The sequence below is a fragment of the Hyalella azteca genome, unplaced genomic scaffold, assembly GCF_000764305.2.
Source record: "Hyalella azteca isolate HAZT.00-mixed unplaced genomic scaffold, Hazt_2.0.2 contig12678, whole genome shotgun sequence".
Lineage (NCBI taxonomy): Eukaryota > Metazoa > Arthropoda > Malacostraca > Amphipoda > Hyalellidae > Hyalella > Hyalella azteca.
The window spans coordinates 42,139-49,251 of record NW_025942630.1 but is presented as its reverse complement, the minus strand read 5'-3'; positions in this window follow the sequence as shown (position 1 = coordinate 49,251).

The following is a 7,113-nucleotide window of genomic DNA, read 5'->3' as shown; positions in this document are numbered from 1 at the left end:
TCCAAATTTTGAATAAATAATTTTTGCCTCGCCTAAAGATTAGTTTTCCCTCGCCTGGAAATTTTTTAACGCCTAAATTGTTTTTCTGTTGTCCCAAGATCAACTTTTCCCACGGTTAAGAATGGTTTTCCCTCGAACAAATTCTATGGCTTCCAAGCCGCACGGCTATGAGGATAATCTCTCTTGGCGATGGCATGAGATTTTTTTTGGCTCGCCGTAGCACTTACATGCGGCCACTTCTTATAATTAAATGGCATCGGCTGCAGAACAAATACTGTGCAATTTAAAATGCAATTATGCCGCTGTTTGTGATGCTAATCAAGCTGCCTATTGAAGCCTCATTTGCATTAGACTGGACATGTTCTCATTTGGCCGTGCTTAGCTCAGAGCCTGCAATGCTGATATCGCCGCATTATTAGTGGCCTGCTAATGTAAAGCCATGAAATTGCTCTTATTTCGAGCTATGAAGAACCTATTGTTGATGAAAACTGCGTATGCAAATGGAAAATTAGTCGTGTTGATGTATTGAAAGAATTCGCCTAAAAGATGAAATGGAAATATTCGATTCACCGACAATAATCTCGATAAATGTGATATTTTAGTGTTTGTTTCTTGGTCTTGACAGTTGATCATCTTATTTCGCACCGAGACTGTACCAGACTTTGTTCTGTCCGGTGATGAAGTATGGCGGAAAGCTGTTCCTCCTGTACGAGATGAACGCGGATAGCTGGAGCTGCCTTCCGTACGGAGCTGTGCCCATTCAGAGTGCCACACGTAAGTTAGCTGTGCCCGTGCTGAAAGCAAAATCTGTACGACAGCTGTGCCCGTACAGTAAACTGTGCCTCATATTCCGAATATGAGGCGCAGAAAGACTCGTATTCGTCCATCACAGTCCCTGCTCGTCTCGAGTTCAATAGCGCGCTTGTATCCGCGATGCCTCGCGCCTGGATTGCAATGGCTGGAGCAGGAATGGCGTCGTTTGGTAATCGACAATGACGTCGGCACACGGCACGATTATCCACCGAATCGATAATGATAAGAGTCGCAAATCGCCAGAGTTGATCGGCATCGTATCGCCGACGATGAAGCGACGATCGATCGTCCATAACCCCGCACGCGGTAGCCAGTTACGCTCGTAATGGTCTTTGGTTACGGCAAAAGTGCAGGTCATTGCGGCGCATTAAATTGACTTAACGACAATTTCAGCTCGAAGTGATGCTTTCAGAGCCGTGAATTCCGTCATGATGACCGACCCGGCGCCTGACAATGCACCTAAAGTGCAAGAAATCAAATCCGAGTTCTCAAATGGTTTTTGCTTAACCTGGAAAAGTGGCAGTTCTTGCTAGTGGGTTCTTCCGCTTCCACGAGTTATTGTCGTGATCGGAGGTTCTGCGTGTACGGACAGTTCTTGTCAACGTTAGCGGCTGTGAAGCTTGAGCCGAAACCTGAATGATAATCATCTGGCAGTTATATGATGTTATTATCTGAGAATGTGGTGGTTTGCAATTGGAATTCATTAGTTTCGGCCCATATTGTTATTTTTCCTCTATGGAGCAGCTGCTATTCTTCATGTAAGTCGCAATCAAGAACTCTTTTCAACGAAAACGAGGTGACTTCATCAATCCCCGTTCCTGGGAAATTTAGGGCTCCTCTACATGCAAATGCCCCCTTTTGGAGCGGGGCTCCGAACGCCCAGGTTATTTCCTAAGACGTTTACCCAGGAGATCCTGGGCAAATCCGGAAAAGATCTAGACGATAGATAACACGCCTCCTTCCCGCTGACTTATTCCCAAATCTGACTTAGCGTGGACATTTTAATTACTTTTAAGAGTGAACTTAGTTTTCGGCCGTGGATTTGTTGAAAAGTGACTAAAAGGTTCAAGTCCATCACTTCAATTTTCAAAATCATCAAAACGCTCGCGATTTTACTTAACTTTTCTCTTTTTCCCTATCAAAGGGTCCATGTATATTTGACCCGTGAATGATCTTTCACAAGTTTTCGCTTGTTTTCACGGGCGTTTTAGTGTAAATTTATTTGAAACTTTTTTTTGAATTTCATATAAGCTTGCCTGAGCCTCGCTATAGACGGCAGGGTTACGTTGAACATTCACCGGCTCGGTAATCTCGCTCGCTATCAGTGACGTAACTCCGGCAAACTTTTCCCATCGCGTTCAGTTTGGGCGCACAGAGCCCGCCGAGTTACCGACGATGCCATCATAGCCACGCTCCACCAAACTCTTAAAATTAAATTTTGAAAATTTCAATCCAAGTCTCGTTTGCATTTTAAATTTGCTTTACAAGTCGTGCAGTTTTTCAATTTCTCAGAGAGAAATTGAAAAATTGGTTTAGTTTCCAATAAATATTTTCCTCTACGTTACTATCCTCTAACAGAATTTATTGCAGACATTAAATATACGCAAGGTAGTCAAAATGTCGTTGCCGATTGTCTTTCTAGGCCGGTTTGTGCTGTAACCATTAATCCGTGCAATTTAAATTCCTTAAGGAATTTAAATTGCTTAAGGAATTCGCTTAATTCGCTTAATTCCTTAAGGAATTTCCTTAAGGAATTAAGGAAATTCCTTAAGGAATTTCCTTTTCGTGGAAGTCACTAGCCCTATCTCTAAAACCATTTTGAAAATTGAAGATCAAATTAATAACTTCATTCGTAAACTTAAAGATACCTCCGCCCTTGCCTCCGAAACTTTGTCTAAACTTCACGTTTCGGGTTCGTGCCCGTCAGTCATGAAATGATCCGGTCAAATGACACGAGTTTAGATCTATGAACAAGGCACGAAATGGAAAAGAATCGGCGACAGGCCACATCAGGCCTACACTTCAGCGCCGAGATCACTATGTTATGTTATGTTATGTGCATTTATGGAGTGACGAAATAAGTCGAAGTTATTCTTTTTGTTGATATCAGTACCACTTCTGTTGCCATTGCTTTTTTTAAATGTGGATTTATCGCTTCAGTGTGCCATTAAATGTTGCAACAAATAGAGGAAGTCAATTTGAATTTTAACAATTTTATGAATTTTCTGCATTAGTTAAATTTCAGCAGCTGCGTACCACATCATATTATCCGCAGACTAATAGTATGATAGAACGTGTACGTAGAGTAATCGAACTGGTATCATGGTGCGTAAATAAAAGTAGTTAAATGCATCGCCTATTGTACTTCTATGTGTTAGGTATTTGCCGAATGATTTAGAATTTTTTCTTGTTGTTATTGTTACCGGAACCTAATTATTGTTACCTCATCCTTAGATAGCCACTGATAATTCGATGTTTAATTGTAACTCTGTTCGTAATTTAGCTCTGGAAATGTCGAAAATTGATTTTTACCTCATATTCGAAGGCAAGATCCTTTCAAGGCCAAAATCCTACATTTCAACGGATCTGAATCATTGCAGACACGTGTTGATATACGTCGACAGAGGGAGACGTCCCTTGGAAGCACCGTATCATTTCATAGTTTTTCATCATACAAAACCCGACTGGAGCAGAACAATCTGTATCCATTGACAGATTGAAACCGGCGCACATGCCTTGTCATCAGAAATCTCGAGTTATTAAACCAGAAGCACATGTCGAGGAGGTTACTCTTGCCAGCGAAATACCTTCACAATATGCCTATAAGGACGATCGTCTCGACGTGGTCGCAGAACAACTTTCAATTGGAAATGTGACTTCATTTAAGACTAACAGCAAGAACGAAATAGTAACTGTGATAATAACCGGGGAAGCGATGTAGCAACAGTCCCATTTGCTTCAATTAATCCAGTAAAGAAATAGTCCACATTCGATGCCAACTTAATCAATCACAAAATTTGACGCTATAGTCAATTTAACGCCTGCTCTGTTATGGCAAACAATAAACGTGACTTACATCAGTATTGTAATCCATCCTCTTCCTAAACTCGGTAGAATACGTCTGTAGTTCAACTTTGCTAACGACTTTTACAGGTACTTAAATCTGTGAATCAACTATTATCACGAAAAATAGCCGATACAGAATTATTAACTTGTCTTTCAGCATCGATATCAAAGGAGTAGAAAAACAGGCATCGTTCAGAGCCTAAGTAAACAGACTTCTTTTTTAACCCAAATGAACAAACCTCTTGCTGAACCCAAAAAAGATGATGAGCACCACGATCATCGTCTAAAGGTGGCACTTCCATCAATTAAAGCGGAATAAGGAAAATATATTATTCTTGTTTTAGGGTGTAACTTTATTCATATAATTGTTATTACAAGTTTGAGGCAAATATTATAACGTTTTTCCTATATAAAAATATTGGCTTTGGCACCACAGCGCAGGCATTTTTTCCGCAAAAATGCGTGGTGACGCGAGCGATGCGTGGAGACAAGAATGATAGTGGTAATGTGTCCTGAGAGCCTTGTGCCACAAAGGGCCAGAAAAAGGCCTTGTGCCACAAAGGGCCAGAAAAAGGCCTTGTGCCACAGAGGGGCCGAAAAAGGTTGTTTCAAATGGGGGCCCGGAAAAGCCCTTATTATCTCTAGTAAGGTGCCCGCACTTCGCTTATTCTGTGTTAAGTTTAAGGCTCCGGAAGCGTCCTCGGGCGACACAATTAAGGAGCACTTACGAGACGTCCGGTCCAATCGAGGGGAGGAGGTCGCGCTTGTCCGACACGTGCGTAGTCTCAAGCGAAGATATTCCGATTCTCCTATAAATTACTCAGAAACCTAATTTATTTCAAACGCTCAATAATTTACCCAAATCATATCATTGCCTTATTTTCCCAATAATTCTGTTTTATATTAAATTAATAATAGTTATTTCCCCAGCTGTTAACGTCACCAGCTGTTGACGTTCCCAGCTGTTAACGTCACCAGCTGTTGACGTCCCCAGCTGTTAACTTCACCAGCTGTTAACGTCACCAGCTGTTAACGTCACCAGCTGTAAACGTCACCAGCTGTTAACGTCACCAGCTGTTAACGTCACCAGCTGTTAACGTCACCAGCTGTTAACGTCACCAGCTATTGACGTTCCCAGCTGTTGACGTCGCCAGCTGATGACGTCATGGAAGATTACCCTTCAATGCAAACATTTTCCGCTAGCTGTGCAGACCATCATTCTGCTTCACCCCAAAAAATTCATTCGGCAGCCCACTGCAAAATTACTGGCAGCTTTCAAATGGAAATAAATCTTTGTATTGAATTTGTAGGCATCCATCACGGCAGATTGGTTTAGTGCCTCTCGAAAAGATGGACCACCGCAGCAATCAACAACGCTCGCTAACTGCATTTTAATTTGACGGCGAAGAACGAGTCGCTCACCGCCGCATTCCAGCGATCAAAACAACAGCGACATCTGGTGGTGGCGGTCACAAATTGATCCAATATAGAGTGATAGGAATATCCCACAGTGATAGGGAATGGATATCTCACTTTGCTCATCTACAAAAATACAGACTTGATAATAAATAAACTGCTCAATCGAACGTGAGAGTATAAAATAATGAAAAATAAAATTTATAGATTATGTATGGGAGAATTCTGTGGCAGCGTTATCAGCTCAGCTAATATGAGTCAAAATTTTTAATCCAAGGAAGGCTGGGGGCTCCAAAATTAATGGATGAACTTGAATTTTACGCTGATGAGGCTCGATAGAAATAATTTGCATACGGAAATACGACGTCTTTGTTGTTTGTGTTCGTGTGATTTGGTAGCATTCTTCTAATTTGTACTATATTCTGCATTGCTTTAAAGCTGAAATTGTTATGTACGTTCAGCGCAGCAGAATATTTAAAATAAAGGCATTCATCTCTTCGAACGTTTGTTAAATTTTTATTTAACGCTCGTCTAACACCATCACCAAAATAGTTAGTAATTTATCAATTACAGCTGAAATTTTATTATTATTTCGTGCGCTACTTTTTTTACGTGTTTTACGGCGTAAAAAATTCTAGTAGAGGCAATAGATCGAACCTCGGCTTTTATGCTCAGCGAGCGGCCGGCTGTGATCCGGCTCTTCTTTTTGCTTTTTACCTCCAGATGGGTAGTTTTAAATCAAAATACCTCCCTCAGGGCACTTTCCTTATCTCAATACGAGTAATTTCAATCCACAATACCCCACTGAAGTTAAACCAGCCATGACCTTCCGTCGGAAGCCTTCACAAATCCTGATTAGGAGATGTGGATTTACTCGTCAATGACCGGAATGGGCGCTCGAGATGTCGGAGTCTTGGGTGTCACTAAATCTCCTGCATTGCGCCCTTCCGACACATACCAATTATGCTGCGTCCATCCCTGGCCGGAGCAAGGCATTCCTCAGGTCCTCGAAACCTTATGGGTTGATTTTACGCAAAGCAACAGTTCGCGTGCTAATAAATACTTCAACAGCTCTAATGGCAGGTATCTAAGCCTTCTCTAAAGTTACACGTCAGGTTAATATTTGTTTACAAAGTTTACACTTTATTGTCGACCGGTAAAACTCCTGGTGGAGTTTATTTTCAAGCAAATTCGAATGCCGGGATCCAAACAAAACCAAGATCAGCCCAGGAAGCTGCAGTGCAGCCCAATGGCCGGCATGCGGAGGCCTCTAAGTCTGTATTACTGTCAGGCCCGGTGGTAAATAGGCCACCCTTTCGAGCCTCGCTATACCTAAACTCGATCAGCTGCCACCTACGCTGTCCATAATTTACGCCGTGCTGCCCGACCCTGCCATAGTATGCTGGGCAGCGTATCACTGCGCTGCCATTTAGGCGCATCAAGGTGCGCCTTGCCATGGTATACCGGGCAGCATATCAGTGCACTGCCATTTAGGCGCATCAAGGTGCGCCCTGCCACAGTATGCTGAGCAGCATGTCAGTGCACTGCCATTTAGGTGCACCTATTGATGCGCCTTAATGACAGCATATCACTGCGCTGCCATTTATGCGCATCAAGGTGCGCCAATTGGGCCACGTAGCAGGACGATGTGTGCTCTGGACGCACGAGCGTTCGAACGTTCATGGGATGGCCTCTAGAAGGGAGCTGAGGGAATCCATGAGGTGAGTGGTAACGAAAACTGATGAGTTTGTAAGTAGTCAGAAAATTATGAGACGACCCTTCTTCTTACTGGCGTTTACAGAATTCGAGGGCGTGAGC